Raw genomic sequence first — 24,706 nt, 5'->3', positions numbered from 1 at the left:
GTAGATGGACTAATAGAACAAGTCCCACATAGTGCTACAAGCCGAAGCCGAAAATTTTTTTCTGAGCTAGATGCAGATAAAAATTATATTGAATTTGCAACCTGGTGGAGTTTAGTATAGATGGACTAATAGAACAAGTCCCACACACTGCTACAAGCCAAAATATTTTTTCAGGGCTAGATGCAGATAAAAATTATATTGAATTTGCAACCTGGTGGAGGTTAGTATAGATGGACTAATAGAACAAGTCCCACACACTGCTACAAGTCGAAATATTTTTTCAGAGCTAGATGCAGATGAAAATTATATTGAATTTGCAACCTTGTGGAGGGTAGTATAGATGGACTAATAGAACAAGTCCCACACACTGCTACAAGCCGAAGCCCAAATATTTTTTCAGAGCTAGATGCAGATAAAAATTATATTGAATTTGCAACCTGGTGGAGGTTAGTATAGATGGACTAATAGAACACGTCCCACACACTGCTTCAAGCCAAAGCCCAAATATTTTTTCAGAGCTAGATGCACATAAAAATTATATTGAATTTGCAACCTGGTGGAGGTTAGTATAGATGGACTAATAGAACAAGTCCCACACACTGCTACAAGCCGAAGCCCAAATATTTTTTCAGAGCTAGATGCAGATAAAAATTATATTGAATTTGCAACCTGGTGGAGGTTGGTATAGATGGACTAATAGAACAAGTCCCACACACTGCTACAAGCTGAAATATTTTTTCAGAGCTAGATGCAGATAAAAATTATATTGAATTTGCCACCTCGTGGAGGTTAGTATAGATGGACTTATAGAACAAGTCCCACACACTGCTACAACCCAACATATTTTTTCAGAGCTAGATGCAGATAAAAATTATATTGAATTTGCAACCTGGTGGAGGTTAGTATAGATGGACTAATAGAACAAGTCCCACACACTGCTACAAGCCAAAGCCCAAATATTTTTTCAGAGCTAGATGCAGATAAAAATTATATTGAATTTGCAATCTGGTGGAGGTTAGTATAGATGGACTAATAGAACAAGTCCCACACACTGCTACAAGCCGAAGCCCAAATATTTTTTCAGAGCTAGATGCAGATAAAAATTATATTGAATTTGCAACCTGGTGGAGGTTAGTATAGATGGAATAATAGAAAAAGTCCCTCACACTGCCACAAGCCGAAGCCCAAACATTGTTTCAGAGCTAGAAGCAGATAAAAATTATATTAAATTTGCACCCTGGTGGAGGTTAGTACAGATGGACTAATAGAACACGTCCCACACACTGCTACAAGCCGAAATATTTTTTCAGAGCTAGATGCAGATAAAAATTATATTGAAGTTGCAACCTGGTGGAGGTTAGTATAGATGGACTAATAGAACAAGTCCGACACACTGCTACAAGCTGAAACCCAAACATTTTTTCAGAGCTAGATGCAGAAAAAAATTTTATTGAATTTGCAACCTGGTGGAGGATAGGATAGATGGACTAATAGAAGAAGTCCCACACACTGCTACAAGCCGAAGCCCAAATATTTTTTCAGTGCTAGATGCAAATAAAAATTATATTGAATTTCCAACCTGGTGGAGGTTGGTATATATGGACTAATAGAACAAGTCCCACACACTGCTACAAGCCGAAGCCCAAATATTTTTTCAGAGCTAGATGCAGATAAAAATTATATTGAATTTGCAACCTGGTGGAGGTAAGTATAGATGGACTGATAGAACAAGTCCCACACACTGCTACAAGCCGAAGCCCAAATATTTTTTCAGAGCTAGATGCAGATAAAAATTATATTGAATTTGCAACCTGGTGGGGGTTAGTATAGATGGACTAATAGAACAAGTCCCACACACTGCTACAAGCCGAAGCCAAAAATTTTTTCAGAGCTAGATGCAAATAAAAATCATATTGAATTTCCAACCTGGTGGAGGTTAGTATAGATGGACTAATAGAACAAGTCCCACACACTGCTACAAGCCGAAGCCCAAATATTTTTTCAGAGCTAGATGCAGATAAAAATTATATTGAATTTGCAACCTGGTGGAGGTTAGTATAGATGGACTAATAGAACAGGTCCCACACACTGCTACAAGCCGAAGCCCAAATATTTTTTCAGAGCTAGATGCAGATAAAAAGTATATTGAATTTGCACCCTGGTGGAGGTTAGTATAGATGGACTAATAGAACAAGTCCCACACACAGCTACAAGCCGAAAAAAAATATCAGAGCTAGATGCAGATAAAAATTATATTGAATTTGCAACCTGGTGGAGGTTAGTATAGATGGACTAATAGAACACGTCCCACACACTGCTTCAAGCCAAAGCCCAAATATTTTTCAGAGCTAGATGCAGATAAAAATTATATTGAATTTGCAACCTGGTGGAGGTTAGTATAGATGGACTAATAGAACAAGTCCCACACACTGCTACAAGTCAAAGCCGAAATATTTTTCAGAGCTAGATGCAGATAAAAATTATATTGAATTTGCAACCTGGTGGAGGTTAGTATAGATGGACTAATAGAACAAGTCCCACAAACTGCTACAAGCTGAAATATTTTTTCAGAGCTAGATGCAGATAAAAATTATATTGAATTTGCAACCTGGTGGAGGTTAGTATAGATGGACTAATAGAACAAGTCCCACACACTGCTACAAGCCAAAATATTTTTTCAGAGGTAGATGCAGATAAAAATTATATTGAATTTGCAACTTGGTGGAGGTTAGTATAGATGGACTAATAGAACAAGTCCCACACACTGCTAGAAGCCAAAGCCCAAATATTTTTTCAGAGCTAGAAGTAGATAAACATTATATTGAATTTGCAACCTGGTGAAGGTTAGGGTAGGACTAATAGAACAAGTACCACACACTGCTACAAGCCGAAGCCGAAATATTTTTTCTGAGCTAGATGCAGATAAAAATTATATTGAATGTGCAACCTGGTGGAGTTTAGTATAGATGGACTAATAGAACAAGTCCCACACATTGCTACAAGCCAAAATATTTTTTCAGAGCTAGATGCAGATAAAATTATATTGAATTTGTAACCTGTGGAGGTTAGTATAGATGGACTAATAGAACAAGTCCCACACACTGCTACAAGCCGAAATATCTTTTCAGAGCTAGATGCACATAAAGATTATATTGAATTTGCAACCTTGTGGAGGGTAGTATAGATGGACTAATAGAACAAGTCCCACACACTGCTACAAGCCGAAGCCCAAATATTTTTTCAGAGCTAGATGCAGATAAAAATTATATTGAATTTGCAACCTGGTGGAGGTTAGTATAGATGGACTAATAGAACAAGTCCCACACACTGCTACAAGCCGAAGCCCAAATATTTTTTCAGATCTAGATGCAGATAAAAATTATATTGAATTTGCAACCTGGTTGAGGTTAGTATAGATGGACTAATAGAACAAGTCCCACACACTGCTACAATCCGAAGCCCAAATATTTTTTCAGAGCTAGATGCAGATAAAAATTATATTGAATTTGCAACCTGGTGGAGATTAGTATAGATGGACTAATAGAAGAAGTCCCACACACTGCTACGAGCCGAAGCCCAAATACTTTTTCAGAGCTAGATGCAGATAAAAATTATATTGAATTTGAAACCTGGTGGAGGTTAGTATAGATGGACCAATAGAACAAGTCCCACACACTGCTACAAGCCGAAGCCCAAATATTTTTTCAGAGCTAGATGCAGATAAAAATTATATTGAATTTGCAACCTGGTAGAGGTTAGTATAGATGGAATAATAGAAAAAGTCCCACACACTGCTACAAGCCGAAGCCCAAATATTGTTTCAGAGCTAGAAGCAGATAAAAATTATATTGAATTTGCACCCTGGTGGAGGTTAGTACAGATGGACTAATAGAACAAGTCCCACATATTGCTACAAGCCGAAATATTTTTTCAGAGCTAGATGCAGATAAAAATTATATTGAAGTTGCAACCTGGTGGAGGTTAGTATAGATGGACTAATAGAACAAGTCCGACACACTGCTACAAGCCGAAGCCCAAATATTTTTTCAGAGCTAGATGCAAAAAAAAATTATATTGAATTTGCAACCTGGTGGAGGTTAGTATAGATGGACTAATAGAAGAAATCCCACACACTGCTACAAGCCGAAGCCCAAATATTTTTTCAGAGCTAGATGCAAATAAAAATTATATTGAATTTCCAACCTGGTGGAGGTTAGTATAGATGGACTAATAGAACAAGTCCCACACACTGCTACAAGCCGAAGCCCAAATATATTTTCAGAGCTAGATGCAGATAAAAATTATATTGAATTTGCAACCTGGTGGAGGTTAGTATAGATGGACTAATAGAACAAGTCCCACACACTGCTACAAGCCGAAGCCCAAATATTTTTTCAGAGCTAGATGCAGATAAAAATTATATTGAATTTGCACCCTGGTGGAGGTTAGTATAGATGGACTAATAGAACAAGTCCCACACACTGCTACAAGCCGAGAAAAAATTTCAGAGCTAGATGCAGATAAAAATTATATTGAATTTGCAACCTGGTGGAGGTTAGTATAGATGGACTAATAGAACACGGCCCACACACTGCTTCAAGCCAAAGCCCAAATATTTTTTCAGAGCTAGATGCAGAAAAAAATTATATTGAATTTGCAACCTGGTGGAGGTTAGTATAGATGGACTAATAGAACAAGTCCCACACACTGCTACAAGCCGAAGCCCAAATATATTTTCAGAGCTAGATGCAGATAAAAATTATATTGAATTTGCAACCAGGTGGAGGTTAGTATAGATGGACTAATAGAACAAGTCCCACACACTGCTACAAGCCGAAGCCCAAATATTTTTTCAGAGCTAGATGCAGATAAAAATTATATTGAATTTGCACACTGGTGGAGGTTAGTATAGATGGACTAATAGAACAAGTCCCACACACTGCTACAAGCCGAAAAAAAATTTCAGAGCTAGATGCAGATAAAAATTATATTGAATTTGCAACCTGGTGGAGGTTAGTATAGATGGACTAATAGAACACGTCCCACACACTGCTTCAAGACAAAGCCCAAATATTTTTTCAGAGCTAGATGCACATAAAAATTATATTGAATTTGCAACCTGGTGGAGGTTAGTATAGATGGACTAATAGAACAAGTCCCACACACTGCTACAAGCCAAAGCCGAAATATTTTTTCAGAGCTAGATGCAGATAAAAATTATATTGAATTTGCAACCTGGTGGAGGTTAGTATAGATGGACTAATAGAACAAGTCCCACACACTGCTACAAGCTGAAATATTTTTTCAGAGCTAGATGCAGATGAAAATTATATTGAATTTGCAACCTGGTGGAGGTTAGTATAGATGGACTAATAGAACAAGTCCCACAAACTGCTAAAAGCCAAAATATTTTTTCAGAGCCAGATGCAGATAAAAATTATATTGAATTTGCAACCTGGTAAAGGTTAGTATAGATGGACTAATAGAACAAGTCCCACACACTGCTACAAGCCAAAGCCCAAATATTTTTTCAGAGCTAGATGTAGATAAAAATTATATTGAGTTTGCAACCTGGTGAATGTTAGGGTAGATGGACTAATAGAACAAGTCCCACATAGTGCTACAAGCCGAAGCCGAAAATTTTTTTCTGAGCTAGATGCAGATAAAAATTATATTGAATTTGCAACCTGGTGGAGTTTAGTATAGATGGACTAATAGAACAAGTCCCACACACTGCTACAAGCCAAAATATTTTTTCAGGGCTAGATGCAGATAAAAATTATATTGAATTTGCAACCTGGTGGAGGTTAGTATAGATGGACTAATAGAACAAGTCCCACACACTGCTACAAGTCGAAATATTTTTTCAGAGCTAGATGCAGATGAAAATTATATTGAATTTGCAACCTTGTGGAGGGTAGTATAGATGGACTAATAGAACAAGTCCCACACACTGCTACAAGCCGAAGCCCAAATATTTTTTCAGAGCTAGATGCAGATAAAAATTATATTGAATTTGCAACCTGGTGGAGGTTAGTATAGATGGACTAATAGAACAAGTCCCACACACTGCTACAAGCCGAAGCCCAAATATTTTTTCAGAGCTAGATGCAGATAAAAATTATATTGAATTTGCAACCTGGTGGAGGTTGGTATAGATGGACTAATAGAACAAGTCCCACACACTGCTACAAGCTGAAATATTTTTTCAGAGCTAGATGCAGATAAAAATTATATTGAATTTGCCACCTCGTGGAGGTTAGTATAGATGGACTTATAGAACAAGTCCCACACACTGCTACAACCCAACATATTTTTTCAGAGCTAGATGCAGATAAAAATTATATTGAATTTGCAACCTGGTGGAGGTTAGTATAGATGGACTAATAGAACAAGTCCCACACACTGCTACAAGCCAAAGCCCAAATATTTTTTCAGAGCTAGATGCAGATAAAAATTATATTGAATTTGCAATCTGGTGGAGGTTAGTATAGATGGACTAATAGAACAAGTCCCACACACTGCTACAAGCCGAAGCCCAAATATTTTTTCAGAGCTAGATGCAGATAAAAATTATATTGAATTTGCAACCTGGTGGAGGTTAGTATAGATGAAATAATAGAAAAAGTCCCTCACACTGCCACAAGCCGAAGCCCAAATATTGTTTCAGAGCTAGAAGCAGATAAAAATTATATTAAATTTGCACCCTGGTGGAGGTTAGTACAGATGGACTAATAGAACAAGTCCCACACACTGCTACAAGCCGAAATATTTTTTCAGAGCTAGATGCAGATAAAAATTATATTGAAGTTGCAACCTGGTGGAGGTTAGTATAGATGGACTAATAGAACAAGTCCGACACACTGCTACAAGCTGAAAGCCAAACATTTTTTCAGAGCTAGATGCAGAAAAAAATTATATTGAATTTGCAACCTGGTGGAGGATAGGATAGATGGACTAATAGAAGAAGTCCCACACACTGCTACAAGCCGAAGCCCAAATATTTTTTCAGAGCTAGATGCAAATAAAAATTATATTGAATTTCCAACCTGGTGGAGGTTGGTATATATGGACTAATAGAACAAGTCCCACAAACTGCTACAAGCCGAAGCCCAAATATTTTTTCAGAGCTAGATGCAGATAAAAATTATATTGAATTTGCAACCTGGTGGAGGTAAGTATAGATGGACTGATAGAACAAGTCCCACACACTGCTACAAGCCGAAGCCCAAATATTTTTTCAGAGCTAGATGCAGATAAAAATTATATTGAATTTGCAACCTGGTGGAGGTTAGTATAGATGGACTAATAGAACAAGTCCCACACACTGCTACAAGCCGAAGCCAAAAATTTTTTCCGAGCTAGATGCAAATAAAAATCATATTGAATTTCCAACCTGGTGGAGGTTAGTATAGATGGACTAATAGAACAAGTCCCACACACTGCTACAAGCCGAAGCCCAAATATTTTTTCAGAGCTAGATGCAGATAAAAATTATATTGAATTTGCAACCTGGTGGAGGTTAGTATAGATGGACTAATAGAACAGGTCCCACACACTGCTACAAGCCGAAGCCCAAATATTTTTTCAGAGCTAGATGCAGATAAAAAGTATATTGAATTTGCACCCTGGTGGAGGTTAGTATAGATGGACTAATAGAACAAGTCCCACACACAGCTACAAGCCGAAAAAAAATTTCAGAACTAGATGCAGATAAAAATTATATTGAATTTGCAACCTGGTGGAGGTTAGTATAGATGGACTAATAGAACACGTCCCACAAACTGCTTCAAGCCAAAGCCCAAATATTTTTCAGAGCTAGATGCAGATAAAAATTATATTGAATTTGCAACCTGGTGGAGGTTAGTATAGATGGACTAATAGAACAAGTCCCACACACTGCTACAAGTCAAAGCCGAAATATTTTTCAGAGCTAGATGCAGATAAAAATTATATTGAATTTGCAACCTGGTGGAGGTTAGTATAGATGAACTAATAGAACAAGTCCCACAAACTGCTACAAGCTGAAATATTTTTTCAGAGCTAGATGCAGATAAAAATTATATTGAATTTGCAACCTGGTGGAGGTTAGTATAGATGGACTAATAGAACAAGTCCCACACACTGCTACAAGCCAAAATATTTTTTCAGAGGTAGATGCAGATAAAAATTATATTGAATTTGCAACCTGGTGGAGGTTAGTATAGATGGACTAATACAACAAGTCCCACACACTGCTAGAAGCCAAAGCCCAAATATTTTTTCAGAGCTAGAAGTAGATAAACATTATATTGAATTTGCAACCTGGTGAAGGTTAGGGTAGGACTAATAGAACAAGTACCACACACTGCTACAAGCCGAAGCCGAAATATTTTTTCTGAGCTAGATGCAGATAAAAATTATATTGAATGTGCAACCTGGTGGAGTTTAGTATAGATGGACTAATAGAACAAGTCCCACACATTGCTACAAGCCAAAATATTTTTTCAGAGCTAGATGCAGATAAAATTATATTGAATTTGTAACCTGTGGAGGTTAGTATAGATGGACTAATAGAACAAGTCCCACACACTGCTACAAGCCGAAATATTTTTTCAGAGCTAGATGCACATAAAGATTATATTGAATTTGCAACCTTGTGGAGGGTAGTATAGATGGACTAATAGAACAAGTCCCACACACTGCTACAAGCCGAAGCCCAAATATTTTTTCAGAGCTAGATGCAGATAAAAATTATATTGAATTTGCAACCTGGTGGAGGTTAGTATAGATGGACTAATAGAACAAGTCCCACACACTGCTACAAGCCGAAGCCCAAATATTTTTTCAGATCTAGATGCAGATAAAAATTATATTGAATTTGCAACCTGGTGGAGGTTAGTATAGATGGACTAATAGAACAAGTCCCACACACTGCTACAATCCGAAGCCCAAATATTTTTTCAGAGCTAGATGCAGATAAAAATTATATTGAATTTGCAACCTGGTGGAGATTAGTATAGATGGACTAATAGAAGAAGTCCCACACACTGCTACGAGCCGAAGCCCAAATACTTTTTCAGAGCTAGATGCAGATAAAAATTATATTGAATTTGAAACCTGGTGGAGGTTAGTATAGATGGACCAATAGAACAAGTCCCACACACTGCTACAAGCCGAAGCCCAAATATTTTTTCAGAGCTAGATGCAGATAAAAATTATATTGAATTTGCAACCTGGTGTAGGTTAGTATAGATGGACTAATAGAACAAGTCCCACACACTGCTACAAGCCGAAGCCCAAATATTTTTTCAGAGCTAGATGCAGATAAAAATTATATTGAATTTGCAACCTGGTGGAGGTTAGTATAGATGGAGTAATAGAAAAATGTCCCACACACTGCTACAAGCCGAAGCCCAAATATTTGTCAGAGCTAGAAGCAGATAAAAATTATATTGAATTTGCACCCTGGTGGAGGTTAGTATAGATGGACTAATAGCACAAGTCCCACACACTGCTACAAGCCGAAATATTTTTTCAGAGCTAGATGCAGATAAAAATTATATTGAAGTTGCAACCTGGTGGAGGTTAGTATAGATGGACTAATAGAACAAGTCCCACACACTACTACAAGCCAAAATATTTTTTCAGAGCTAGATGCAGATAAAAAATTATATTGAATTTGCAACCTGGTGGAGGTAAGTATAGATGGACTGATAGAACAAGTCCCACACACTGCTACAAGCCGAAGCCCAAATATTTTTTCAGAGCTAGATGCAAATAAAAATTATATTGAATTTCCAACCTGGTGGAGGTTAGTATAGATGGACTAATAGAACAAGTCCCACACACTGCTACAAGACCCGAGCATTTTTGTGGCGGCACCCCAGGCATTCTGTAAAAAGCCTAAAAAGTGCCCAAAACGATAGTGACAGTGTTCAAATGACATGGGGACAGCATGGGGATCGCCACAGGAAGCATTTCTGACCCCCAGGTCACTGCTGTTAACAACGTGGTCAGAGGTATTAAGCCACTTTTACGGGCTCACAATAAAACGTTCAAAAACGAAACTGAAACTGAAACTGCTTTCCTGTGAAATATGTTAAGGAACATCCTTTCCAGGGTAAAGACTTGTGTATAAGGTAAAATAAATAACCAAAAACAAAAATACTCCTCCACACCCTGGGCTATGTTCACAAGTAGCATTTTTTGTGCTTTTTTGCACTTTTGTATTGCTTTCAACCGTGACAAATGCATTCACCGGGAAATGTCATTTTAACATTTTACAACCTTACCTGGCCATGTGCTGTGTGTCACATGCATACAGTGCTGAAAAGACATGGGAACAGCATGGGGAAGACCCCTGGAAGCATCTCTGACACCCAAGTCACTGCCTAAAAGTGTGCCCATCAGAAGTGATCCTTGCCGCATCAGAAGATGCAGACTTGCAACTATCCCCGTGCAAGTCCTTGTCCCAGGGCAGTGTTTAATTGTACCTCCCTCATTCCTTGCAATGCAAGCGCAAGTATGCAGCCTGCCACCCACCCACCTCCAAGCTGCAGTACCATACTGCATGCTTGCACTTGAAATTGGGCCTTTTAGGCATGTGGAGGCAGAATCTGGCCACCACATCATGGCTTCATCGGCGGCCTGGTATCCATACTCAGTCCCCAGCCGCCCGGCGGCCGGGTGTCCACGCTTGGTCCCCAGCCGCCAGGGGGCGGCCGGGTGTCCATGCTTGGTCCCCAGCCGCCCCTATTTGTCCCGGTGCGCTTTATACACAAGCGCGCATACCAAAACATTACCTGTGCCCTCCCCAGTGCATTTAGTGGGAAGGACAGCCTAACCACAAACACGTGAACAAGTGAATGTGGCCAGGGATGGTCCATCTCACTGATGCCTTCACACTGGGTTAATATTGTGGAAGCCGGGAAAAAGTTGGACACTGGGATGCAACACGTCCTCCAGACATAGAGGATTGCGGGTCCTGGGTCAATCAGGCTTCAACACAAAGTTCAGAAGTTAGACAGCAGCAGTGATCGGCCTCCTACACAACGAGTAAATTATTCATGATCATGAGGCCATCCATCTCCTTAGCTTTCTGTTCCTTGGAATGCAAGCGCATGTATGTAGTAGCGGCTAGGCCTGAGGTGGTCAGCGTTTTGGCGCATATCCTACCTCCTCCGAGGATTGCTGGATATTTTCCTGCTACTATCCCAGTTCTATGACTCCCGTTAAAACAAAGCTTCAGGTGATGAATGATGGATGAGGTGGTGGCAAAGAATAAAGAGCAGGAGGAACAGGGACCATTCACATCAATATCAGGCCAGTCAACCACACATGTCTTGTAGGATATGCTTCTGTACCAAAAGGAGCGATTCGGCTACACAGTTATAGGGCATACAGTGAATGCAATGCCTACAAAAAATTTCTAGGCACTCCAATGCCCCTTGGAAGTGACATGGAGGTCAGTGGGCCTTAACTAAACCGTTTTTTCCATTTATAGCAACTGGGTCTCCTGTACACTGTTGGCCTAAGCAGTGAATGGAAGGCTTTCCAAAAATTATGAGGAACTGCAATGCCCCTTGAAACAGACTTGGATTACAGCGTACTAAAAACCTTCTACCCATTATTGGGGAGTGGGTCTCCCTTAGTGTTCGCCTATGCATTGAAAAGCAAAAGCTGACTAAAATTAGGAGGAAATGTAATGCCCGTTGGAAGAGTCGTGGAGGTTAGAGGTAATTAAAAACAACATTAAAATGCCCCTTGGAAAAGCTGTGGAGTTCAGAGTGGTTTAACAAGACAGTTTTAATGCCCTTTAGAAGAGACGTGGAGGTTACAGTAGCTTAACTAGACGGTTTTAATGCCCCTTGGTAGAGACGTGGAGTTCAGAGTGGTTTAACAAGACGGTTTAAATGCCCCTTGGAAGAGACGAGAAGTTCAGAGTGGTTTAACAAGATGGCTTTAATGCCCCTTGGAAGAGACGTTGGGTCACAGTAGCTTAACAAGACAGTTTTAATGCCACTTGGAATAGACGTGGAGTTCAGAGTGGTCTAACAAGACGGTTTTAATGCCCCTTGGAAGAGACGTGGATTTCAGAGAGGTTTGACAAGACGGTTTTAATGCCCTTTGGAAGAGACGTGGCGGTCACAGTAGCTTAACAAGACGGTTTTAATGCCCCTTGGAAAAGACGTGCTGCTCAGAGTGGTTTAACAAGATGGTTTGAATGCCCCTTGGAAGAGTGGTGGAGGTCGCAGTGGAATAAAAAGACAGTATCAATGCCCCTTGGAGAAGTGGTGAAGGTCCCAGTGGAATAAAAAGTCAATATCAATGCCCCTTGGAAGAGTGGTGGAGGTCCCAGTGGAATACAAAGTCAATATCAATGCCCCTTGGAAGAGTGGTGGAGGTAACAGTGGAATAAAAAGACAATATCAATGCCCCTTGGAAGAGTAGTGGAGGTCCCAGAGGAATAAAAAGATAATAACAATGCCCCTTGGAAGAGACGTGGAGGTCACAGTAGCTTAACAAGACGGTTTTAATGCCCCTTGGAAGAGACGTGGAGATCAGAGTGGTTTAACAAGACGGTTTTAATGCCCTTTGGAAGAGACGTGGAGGTCACAGTAGCTTAACAAGAAGGTTTTAATGCCCCTTGGAAGAGACGTGGAGTTCAGAGTTGTTTAACAAGTCGGTTTTAATGCTCCTTGGAAGAGACGTGGAGTCCAGAGTGGTTTAACAAGACAGTTTTAATGCCCCTTGGAAGAGTGGTGGAGGTCGCAGTGGAATAAAAAGACAATATCAATGCCCCTTGGAAGAGTGGTGGAGGTCGCAGTGGAATAAAAAGACAATATCAATGCCCCTTGGAAGAGACGTGGAGTTCAGAGTGGTTTAACAAGACGGTTTTAATGCCCCTTGGAAGAGACGTGGCGGTCACAGTAGCTTAACAAGACCGTTTTTATGTCCCTTGGAAGAGACGTGCCATTCAGAGTGATTTAACAAGACCGTTTTAATGCCCCTCGGAAGAGTGGTGGAGGTCGCAGTGGAATAAAAAGACAATATCAATTCCCCTTGGAAGAGTGGTGGAAGTCGCAGTGGAATAAAAAGACAATATCAATGCCCCTTGGAAGAGTGGTGGAGGTCCCAGTGGAATAAAAAGACCATATCAATGCCCCTTGGAAGAGTAGTGGAGGTACCAGTGGAATAAAAAGACAATATCAATGCCCCTTGGAAAAGATGTGGAGGTCACAGTAGCTTAACAAGACGGTTTTAATGCCCCTTGGAAGAGACGTGGAGTTTACAGAGTGGTTTAACAAGACGATTTTAATGCCCCTTGGAAGAGATTTGGAGGTCACAGTAGCTTAACAAGACAGTTTTAATGCCCCTTGGAAGAGACGTGGAGTTCATAGTGGTTTAACAAGATGGTTTTAATGCCCCTTGGAAGAGACGTGGCGGTCACAGTAGCTTAACAAGAGAGTTTTAATGCCCCTTGGAAGAGAAGTGGTGTTCAGAGTGGTTTAACAAGACCGTTTTAATGCCCCTTGGAAGAGTGGTGGAGGTCGCAGTGGAATAAAAAGACAATATCAATGTCCCTTGGAAGAGTGGTGGAGGTACCTCTGGAATAAAAAGACAATATCAATGCCCCTTGGAAGAGTAGTGGAGGTACCAGTGGAATAAAAAGTCAATATCAATGCCCCTTGGAAGAGTGGTGGAGGTCCCAGTGGAATAAAAAGTCAATATCAATGCCCCTTGGAAGAGTGGTGGAGGTAACAGTGGAATAAAAAGACAATATCAATGCCCCTTGGAAGAGTAGTGCAGGTCCAAGAGGAATAAAAAGATAATAACAATGCCCCTTGGAAGAGACGTGGAGGTCACAGTAGCTTAACAAGACGGTTTTAATGCCCCTTGGAAGAGACGTGGAGATCAGAGTGGTTTAACAAGACGGTTTTAATGCCCTTTGGAAGAGACGTGGAGGTCACAGTAGCTTAACAAGAAGGTTTTAATGCCCCTTGGAAGAGACGTGGAGTTCAGAGTGGTCTAACAAGACGGTTTTAATGCCCCTTGGAAGAGACATGGAGTTCAGAGTGGTTTAACAAGACCGTTTTAATGCCCCTTGGAAGAGTGGTGGAGGTTGCAGTGGAATAAAAAGACAATATCAATGTCCCTAGGAAGAGTGGTGGAGGTACCTGTGGAATAAAAAGACAATATCAATGCCCCTTGGAAGAGTAGTGGAGGTACCAGTGGAATAAAAAGACAATATCAATGCCCCTTGGAAGAGACATGGAGGTCACAGTAGCTTAACCAGACGGTTTTAATGCCCCTTGGAAGAGACGTGGAGTTCAGAGTGGTTTAACAAGACGTTTTTAATGCCCCTTGGAAGAGACGTGAAGATCAGAGTGGTTTAACAAGACGGTTTCAATGCCCGTTGGAAGAGACGTGGAGTTCAGAGAGGTTTGACAAGACGGTTTTAATGCGCCTTGGAAGAGACGTGGAGGTCACAGTAGCTTAACAAGATGGTTTTAATGCCCCTTGGAAGAGACGTGGAGTTCAGAGTGGTCTAACAAGACGGTTTTAATGCCCCTTGGAAGAGACATGGAGTTCAGAGTGGTTTAACAAGACCGTTTTAATGCCCCTTGGAAGAGTGGTGGAGGTTGCAGTGGAATAAAAAGACAATATCAATGTCCCTAGGAAGAGTGGTGGAGGTACCTGTGGAATAAAAAGACAATATCAATGCCCCTTGGAAGAGTAGTGGAGGTACCAGTGGAATAAAAAGACAATATCAATGCCCCTTGGAAGAGACATGGAGGTCACAGTAGCTTAACCAGACGGTTTTAATGCCCCTTGGAAGATACGTGGAGTTCAGAGTGGTTTAACAAGACGTTTTTAATGCCCCTTGGAAGAGACGTGAAGATCAGAGTGGTTTAACAAGACGGATTCAATGCCCGTTGGAAGAGACGTGGAGTTCAGAGAGGTTTGACAAGACGGTTTTAATGCGCCTTGGAAGAGACGTGGAGGTCACAGTAGCTTAACAAGATGGTTTTAATGCCCCTTGGAAGAGACGTGGAGTTCAGAGTGGTCTAACAAGACGGTTTTAATGCCCCTTGGAAGAGACATGGAGTTCAGAGTGGTTTAACAAGACCGTTTTAATGCCCCTTGGAAGAGTGGTGGAGGTTGCAGTGGAATAAAAAGACAATATCAATGTCCCTAGGAAGAGTGGTGGAGGTACCTGTGGAATAAAAAGACAATATCAATGCCCCTTGGAAGAGTAGTGGAGGTACCAGTGGAATAAAAAGACAATATCAATGCCCCTTGGAAGAGACATGGAGGTCACAGTAGCTTAACCAGACGGTTTTAATGCCCCTTGGAAGATACGTGGAGTTCAGAGTGGTTTAACAAGACGTTTTTAATGCCCCTTGGAAGAGACGTGAAGATCAGAGTGGTTTAACAAGATGGATTCAATGCCCGTTGGAAGAGACGTGGAGTTCAGAGAGGTTTGACAAGACGGTTTTAATGCGCCTTGGAAGAGACGTGGAGGTCACAGTAGCTTAACAAGATGGTTTTAATGCCCCTTGGAAGAAATGTGGAGTTCAGAGTGGTCTAACAAGACGGTTTTAATGCCCCTTGGAAGAGACATGGAGTTCAGAGTGGTTTAACAAGACGGTTTTAATGCCCCTTGGAAGAGTGTTGGAGGTCGCAGTGGAATAAAAAGACAATATCAATGACCCTTGGAAGAGACGTGGAGGTCACAGTAGCTTAACAAGACGGTTTTAATCCCCCTTGGAAGAGACGTGGAGTTCAGAGAGGTTTGACAAGACAGTTTTAATGCCCCTTGGAAGAAACATGCAGCTCAAAGTGGTTTAACAATATGGTTTTAATGCCCCTTGGAATAGTGGTGGAGGTCGCAGTGGAATAAAAAGACAGTATCAATGCCCCTTGGAAGAGTGGTGGAGGTCGCAGTGGAATAAAAAGACAATATCAATGCCCCTTGGAAGAGTGGTGGAGGTCCCAGTGGAATCAAAAGACAATATCAATGCCCCTTGGAAGAGTGGTGGAGGTCCCAGTGGAATAAAAAGACAATATCAATGCCCCTTGGAAGAGACGTGGAGGTCACAGTAGCTTAACAAGACGGTTTTAATGCCCTTTGGAAGAGACATGGAGTTCAGAGTGGTTTAACAAGACGGGTTTAATGCCCGTTGGAAGAGAAGTGGAGATCAGAGTGGTTTAACAAGACGGTTTTAATGCCCCTTGGAATAGACGTGGAGTTCAGAGTGGTTTAACAAGATGGTTTTAATGCCCCTTGGAAGAGACGTGGAGGTCACAGTATCTTAACAAGACGGTTTTAATGCCCCTTGAAAGAGACGTGGAGTTCAGAGTGGTTTAACAAGATGGTTTTAATGCCCCTTGGAAGAGACGTGGAGTTCATAGTGGTGTAAAAAATGGTTTTAATGCCCCTTGGAAGAGACGTGGAGTTCAGAGTGGTTTAACAAGACGGTTTTAATGCCCCTTGGAAGAGACGTGGAGGTCACAGTAGCTTAACAAGACAGTTTTAATGCCCCTTGGAAGAGACGTGGCGTTCAGAGTGATTTAACAAGACCATTTTAATGCCCCTCGGAAGAGTGGTGGAGGTCGCAGTGGAATAAAAAGACAATATCAATGCCCCTTTGAAGAGTGGTGGAGGTCGCAGTGGAATAAAAATACAATATCAATGCCCCTTGGAAGAGTGGTGGAGGTCCCAGTGGAATAAAAAGACCATATCAATGCCCCTTGGAAGAGTAGTGGAGGTACCATTGGAATGAAAAGACAATATCAATGCCCCTTGGAAAAGATGTGGAGGTCACAGTAGCTTAACAAGACGGTTTTAATGCCCCGTGGAAGAGTGTTGGAGGTCGCAGTGGAATAAAAAGACAATATCAACGACCCTTGGAAGAGACGTGGAGGTCACAGTAGCTTAACAAGACGGTTTTAATCCCCCTTGGAAGAGACGTGGAGTTCAGAGAGGTTTGACAAGACAGTTTTAATGCCCCTTGGAAGAAACATGCAGCTCAAAGTGGTTTAACAATATTGTTTTAATGCCCCTTGGAATAGTGGTGGAGGTCGCAATGGAATAAAAAGACAGTATCAATGCCCCTTGGAAGAGTGGTGGAGGTCGCAGTGGAATAAAAAGACAATATCAATGCCCCTTGGAAGAGTGGTGGAGGTCCCAGTGGAATCAAAAGACAATATCAATGCCCCTTGGAAGAGTGGTTGTAGCGCTGGCGTCCCTGCCCTCTGCTAGGCAGGGACGCTGCTCCCCTCACCGCTCTGCTGTCAGCGCGCGCTCCGTCCCGGCGTCCTCTCCCCGCTCTGCTGTCAGCGCGCGCTCCGTCCCGGCGTCCTCTCCCCGCTCTGCTGTCAGCGCGCGCTCCGTCCCGGCGTCCTCCTCCTGCTCTGCTCTCAGCGCGCGCTCCTTCCCGGCCCCTGTGCTTAGGGCGCGCGCGCGCGCGCTCCCCTCCTCTTAAAGGGGCCGCGCGCGCCGCCCTAAAGAGTCCCCGGCCAATGGCCGGAGGACTTCATCATATTTAAGGCACCTCCTCCAAAATGGAGGTGCCCGAGCAATGTTGTTTGCACCTGTGTCTCACCTGTGCTTCAGCCCTCAGGTCCCGTTGCCAGTTACCTGCCAGTTACCTGCCAGTTACCTGCCAGTTACCTGCCAGTTTCCTGCCAGTTTCCTGCTAGTTACCTGCCTGATTCCTGCCTGAATACTTGTTACCTGCCTGCCTGCCTGAGGTCCGACGGTCTGCCTTGCAGCTCCGGTCGGTCTGTCTGGGGACCAGCTTGTCCGCTCACCTGGGAGCGCACATCAGCTACCTGCCTGCTTGCCTGAGGTCCGACGGTCTGCCTTACAACTCCGGTCAGTCTGTCTATGGACCAGCTTGCCCGCTCACCTGGGAGCGCTTCTCCGCTACCTGCCTGCTTGCCAGCCCGGAGGCTCCGTTGTCACGTGCTGTGACCACCAGCTATCTCAGAGACTCTTGCCCGCTCACCTGGGAGCGCATCTCCGTTACCTGCCTGCTTGCCAGCCCGGAGGTCCCGTTGTCACGTGCGGTGACCACCAGCTATTCCAGAGACTCTTGCCCGCTCACCTGGGAGCGCTTCTCCGTTTCCTACCTGCCTGCCAGCCCGGAGGTTCCGCCGTCACGTGCCGTGACCACCTGCTATTCCAGAGACTCTCGCTTGCTCACCTGGGAGCACACATCTACCATCTGCCTGCTAGCCTACCCGGAGGCTCTGCCATCACAGGTCGTACCTACCCCTTACCCAGAGACTGCCCTGATCACTTGCCGTAACTCCCTGTCCGTTCACCCAGAGACTGCCACCCGCTCCCTTACAAGGGCCGCCCCCTTGTATAGTAGCTCAGAGGTTCCGCCTCCCGGACCCGTTACAGTTTGCTCGGGCCATGGAACCCGGTGGCACCCAAGCTCCCTCGCTCTCGGACCTCTGTCTTGAACTGTCCCGTCAGAGGTCCCAACAGGAGTCCATCCTGGGTCACCTGCGGAATGTCAACACTCGCCTGGATACTCTGACAACACCACCTGCAACTACGGCCAGTACCATGGTATCCTTTTCCGGACCCCGGCTCTCTGCACCTCCTCGCTTCGGAGGCGACTCCGTCCTGGCTCGGGGCTTCATAAATCAGTGCACCCTGCATTTTGAACTATTGTCCCACCAGTTTAACTCCGACCGAGCCAAAATTGCATTCATCATGTCCCATCTCACCGGGGAGGCTCTGGCCTGGCTAAATCCTCTATGGGAGAGAGGAGACCCCCTGGTGTCCGACTTGCCTGCCTTTCTCACGGCTTTCCGGAAAGCCTTCGACGAACCCGGACGGAGGACCTCATCCGCATCATCTCTGCTACGCCTCCGTCAGGGAAGCCTCACCGTGGGTCAATATGCCATACGGTTCCGTACCCTTGCCTCGGAGCTGGCCTGGGATAACGAAGCTCTGGTATCCGTTTTCTGGGAGGGTCTGTCCGGCCGTATTAAAGATGAACTTGCTGGTCGGGACATTCCTACCACTCTCGATGACCTAATAACTCTTGCCACCCGGATTGACCTACGGTTCCAGGAACGTGCCAAAGAGGTCACCCGTGAAAAGGGGCTTCCACGTCTGGTTCCTACTTTTCTGAAACCCGTCACTCCTTCCGTTTCTCCCCAGGTACACTCTCCTGAGCCTATGCAGGTCGACCAGACCAAGATGGTCAAATCCCGTCAGGACTTTCGCCGTGCCGAGGGGAGCTGCTTCTACTGTGGCAGTAAGGAGCATCGGATCCGTGCCTGCCCGGAGAGGTCGGGAGAACGCCTGTGTCTAGGTTCGCTCAGAGGACTTGATCTAGACAAAAATAAATCCTCTCCATCCCTGCTGCTGTCTGTCTCAATCATCTGCGGGGAGAATCGTTATTCCGAACTAGCCCAACTTGACTCTGGAGCAGCCGGAAATCTTATTTCACTGTCCCTGGTGGAGAAATACCGCATCCCCACCAAACCTCTGGCTGTACCCTTGTCTGTTGTTGCCGTGGATGGGGGCCTCTTATCTCGCCCCATCCAATTCATCACCGAATCCATTACTCTGCAAGTGGGTATGCTGCATTCAGAGAGTATCTCCCTTCACGTTCTGCCTGGACTCTCTCACGCCCTCTTGCTAGGTCTGCCTTGGCTCCAGAGACATGCACCCGTGCTTGACTGGCAAACCGGAGAGGTCCTTCGCTGGGGACAAGACTGTCATAAAACCTGTCTGGTTCCCGTCCATTCCGTCCGTCCCTCTCCTATCCCAGCTAATCTACCTGGACTTCCGATTCCTTATTGGTCTTGTGCTGATGTCTTTGATATGGAGGAGGCAGAGACATTACCACCTCATAGACCATGTGACTGCCCCATCGATCCCGCCAGAGTAATACAGGTGGCCCCCGTGAGTCTAAATTGTCTCCCTCCTGGTAAGACGTTCGTATCGGTACCTGATCGGGAGAGGATCCTACACTGGGGTCATTCGTCTAAACTAGCTGGCCACGCCGGTCAGAAAAAGACCCTCCAGCTTATTACCCGGCACTACTGGTGGCCTAACCTGCACAAGGATGTTATGGACTTTGTTTCTGACTGTGTGTCCTGCGCCCGCAACAAGGTTCCGAGACACCTGTCGGCCGGCCGCCTTCTTCCTCTGCCAGCACCTGCTGCCCCCTGGCAGCATATAGCGATGGACTTCGTAACTGATCTGCCCGTCTCTGCCGGTTGTACGGTCATTTGGGTGGTCGCTGACCGCTTTTCCAAGATGGCTCACTTCATTCCCCTGCCAGGTCTTCCGTCTGCACCCGAGCTGGCTAGAGTCTTTATCCGCCACATCTTCCGTCTTCATGGCCTGCCCCGTCACATCGTGTCGGATCGAGGAGTACAGTTCACTTCTCGTTTCTGGAGAGCCACTTGTAAATTGCTAGACGTCACTCTGGACTTCTCCTCCGCTTACCACCCACAGTCTAATGGTCAAGTGGAGCGGATCAATCAGAACCTGACCAGTTACCTCCGGCACTTCGTTAATGCTCACCATTCTGACTGGGTGGATCTCCTGCCATGGGCCGAATTCTCATACAACAATCACGAGAGCGAGTCTTCCTCCATATGGGAGAGTACCCGGTCCGCACTCCTTCTGTCATCCGAGCGTATGAAAAGGCACGCTGACAAAGGACGTCTGGATCCTCCTCAATTCCGTCCTGGGGATAAAGTCTGGCTCTCGTCCAAATATGTCCGGCTCAAGATCCCTTCCTATAAGTTGGGGCCTCGGTTCATCGGCCCACTGGAGGTTATCAGTCAGATCAACCCGGTGGCCTATAAATTGAAACTCCCGGCCAACTTACGGATCCCTAACTCCTTCCATGTATCTCTCCTCAAACCTGTGGTACTTAACTCCTTTTCTAAGTCTACAGGTACGCCTCTTGCTCCGGTTTCTGCTGAGGACGAGTTTGAGGTAGAGAACATTCTTGCCACCAAAAGGGTAAGAGGAAAGACCTTTTTCTTGGTAGATTGGAGGGGGTTTGGTCCTGAGGAGAGAACGTGGGAGCCCCGGGAGAATATCCATGCCCCTCTCATCCTAGCTAAATTTCTGTCTGGCCTAAAAAAGGGGGGGCCTAAAGGGGGGGGTACTGTAGCGCTGGCGTCCCTGCCCTCTGCTAGGCAGGGACGCTGCTCCCCTCACCGCTCTGCTGTCAGCGCGCGCTCCGTCCCGGCGTCCTCTCCCCGCTCTGCTGTCAGCGCGCGCTCCGTCCCAGCGTCCTCTCCCCGCTCTGCTGTCAGCGCGCGCTCCGTCCCGGCGTCCTCCTCCTGCTCTGCTCTCAGCGCGCGCTCCTTCCCGGCCCCTGTGCTTAGGGCGCGCGCGCGCGCGCTCCCCTCCTCTTAAAGGGGCCGCGCGCGCCGCCCTAAAGAGTCCCCGGCCAATGGCCGGAGGACTTCATCATATTTAAGGCACCTCCTCCAAAATGGAGGTGCCCGAACAATGTTGTTTGCACCTGTGTCTCACCTGTGCTTCAGCCCTCAGGTCCCGTTGCCAGTTACCTGCCAGTTACCTGCCAGTTACCTGCCAGTTTCCTGCCAGTTTCCTGCTAGTTACCTGCCTGATTCCTGCCTGAATACTTGTTACCTGCCTGCCTGCCTGAGGTCCGACGGTCTGCCTTGCAGCTCCGGTCGGTCTGTCTGGGGACCAGCTTGTCCGCTCACCTGGGAGCGCACATCAGCTACCTGCCTGCTTGCCTGAGGTCCGACGGTCTGCCTTACAACTCCGGTCAGTCTGTCTATGGACCAGCTTGCCCGCTCACCTGGGAGCGCTTCTCCGCTACCTGCCTGCTTGCCAGCCCGGAGGCTCCGTTGTCACGTGCTGTGACCACCAGCTATCTCAGAGACTCTTGCCCGCTCACCTGGGAGCGCATCTCCGTTACCTGCCTGCTTGCCAGCCCGGAGGTCCCATTGTCACGTGCGGTGACCACCAGCTATTCCAGAGACTCTTGCCCGCTCACCTGGGAGCGCTTCTCCGTTTCCTACCTGCCTGCCAGCCCGGAGGTTCCGCCGTCACGTGCCGTGACCACCTGCTATTCCAGAGACTCTCGCTTGCTCACCTGGGAGCACACATCTACCATCTGCCTGCTAGCCTACCCGGAGGCTCTGCCATCACAGGTCGTACCTACCCCTTACCCAGAGACTGCCCTGATCACTTGCCGTAACTCCCTGTCCGTTCACCCAGAGACTGCCACCCGCTCCCTTACAAGGGCCGCCCCCTTGTATAGTAGCTCAGAGGTTCCGCCTCCCGGACCCGTTACAGTGGTGGAGGTCCCAGTGGAATAAAAAGACAATATCAATGCCCCTTGGAAGAGACGTGGAGGTCACAGTAGCTTAACAAGACGGTTTTAATGCCCCTTGGAAGAGACATGGAGTTCAGAGTGGTTTAACAAGACGGGTTTAATGCCCGTTGGAAGAGAAGTGGAGATCAGAGTGGTTTAACAAGACGGTTTTAATGCCCCTTGGAATAGACGTGGAGTTCAGAGTGGTTTAACAAGATGGTTTTAATGCCCCTTGGAAGAGACGTGGAGGTCACAGTAGCTTAACAAGACGGTTTTAATGCCCCTTGGAAGAGACGTGGAGTTCAGAGTGGTTTAACAAGATGGTTTTAATGCCCCTTGGAAGAGACGTGGAGTTCATAGTGGTGTAAAAAATGGTTTTAATGCCCCTTGGAAGAGACGTGGAGTTCAGAGTGGTTTAACAAGACGGTTTTAATGCCCCTTGGAAGAGACTTGGAGGTCACAGTAGCTTAACAAGACAGTTTTAATGCCCCTTGGAAGAGACGTGGCGTTCAGAGTGATTTAACAAGACCGTTTTAATGCCCCTCGGAAGAGTGGTGGAGGTCGCAGTGGAATAAAAAGACAATATCAATGCCCCTTGGAAGAGTGGTGGAGGTCCCAGTGGAATAAAAAGACCATATCAATGCCCCTTGGAAGAGTAGTGGAGGTACCATTGCAATAAAAAGACAATATCAATGCCCCTTGGAAAAGATGTGGAGGTCACATTAGCTTAACAAGATGGTTTTAATGCCCCTTGGAAGAGATTTGGAGGTCACAGTAGCTTAACAAGACAGTTTTAATGCCCCTTGGAAGAGACGTGGAGTTCATAGTGGTTTAACAAGATGGTTTTAATGCCCCTTGGAAGAGACGTGGCGGTCACAGTAGCTTAACAAGACCGTTTTAATGCCCCTTGGAAGAGTGGTGGAGGTTGCTGTGGAATAAAAAGACAATATCAATGTCCCTTGGAAGAGTGGTGGAGGTACCTGTGGAATAAAAAGACAATATCAATGCCCCTTGGAAGAGTAGTGGAGGTACCAGTGGAATAAAAAGACAATATCAATGCCCCTTGGAAGAGACGTGGAGGTCACAGTAGCTTAACCAGACGGTTTTAATGCCCCTTGGAAGAGACGTGGAGCTCAGAGTGGTTTAACAAGACGGTTTTAATGCCCCTTGGAAGAGACGTGGAGATCAGAGTGGTTTAACAAGATGGTTTCAATGCCCGTTGGAAGAGATGTGGAGTTCAGAGTGGTTTGACAAGACGGTTTTAATGCCCCTTGGAATAGACGTGGAGCTCCCAGTAGCTTAACAAGATGGTTTTAATGCCCCTTGGAAGAGACGTGGAGTTCAGAGTGGTCTAACAAGACGGTTTTAATGCCCCTTGGAAGAGACATGGAGTTCAGAGTGGTTTAACAAGATGGTTTTAATGCCCCTTGGAAGAGTGTTGGAGGTCGCAGTGGAATAAAAAGACAATATAAATGACCCTTGGAAGAGACGTGGAGGTCACAGTAGCTTAACAAGATGGTTTTAATGCCCCTTGGAAGAGACGTGGAGTTCAGAGAGGTTTGACAAGACTGTTTTAATGCCCCTTGGAAGAAACATGCTGCTCAAAGTGGTTTAACAATATGGTTTTAATGCCCCTTGGAAGAGTGGTGGAGGTCGCAGTGGAATAAAAAGACAGTATCAATGCCCCTTGGAAGAGTGGTGGAGGTCCCAGTGGAATGAAAAGACAATATCAATGCCCCTTGGAAGAGTGGTGGAGGTCCCAGTGGAATCAAAAGACAATATCAATGCCCATTGGAAGAGTGGTGGAGGTCCCAGTGGAATAAAAAGACAATATCAATGCCCCTTGGAAGAGACGTGGAGGTCACAGTAGCTTAACAAGACGGTTTTAATGCCCCTTGGAAGAGACATGGAGTTCAGAGTGGTTTAACAAGACGGGTTTGATGCCCCTTGGAAGAGAAGTGGAGATCAGAGTGGTTTAACAAGACGGTTTTAATGCCCCTTGGAAGAGACATGGAGTTCAGAGTGGTTTAACAAGATGGTTTTAATGCCCCTTGGAAGAGACGTGGAGGTCACAGTAGCTTAACAAGACGGTTTTAATGCCCCTTGAAAGAGACGTGGAGTTCAGAGTGGTTTAACAAGATGGTTTTAATGCCCCTTGGAAGAGACGTGGAGTTCAGAGTGGTGTAAAAAATGGTTTTAATGCCCCTTGGAACAGACGTGGAGTACAGAGTGGTTTAACAAGACGGTTTTAATGCCCCTTGGAAGAGACGTGGAGGTCACAGTAGCTTAACAAGACAGTTTTAATGCCGCTTGGAAGAGACGTGGAGTTCAGAGTGGTTTAACAAGATGGTTTTAATGCCCCTTGGAAGAGACATGGA

Source organism: Phyllobates terribilis, unplaced genomic scaffold, assembly GCF_046119375.1.
Source record: "Phyllobates terribilis strain yellow unplaced genomic scaffold, ASM4611937v1 Scaffold_8__6_contigs__length_399053987, whole genome shotgun sequence".
Lineage (NCBI taxonomy): Eukaryota > Metazoa > Chordata > Amphibia > Anura > Dendrobatidae > Phyllobates > Phyllobates terribilis.
The sequence above is the reverse complement of the archived record's forward strand: the minus strand, read 5'-3'. Positions refer to the sequence as shown.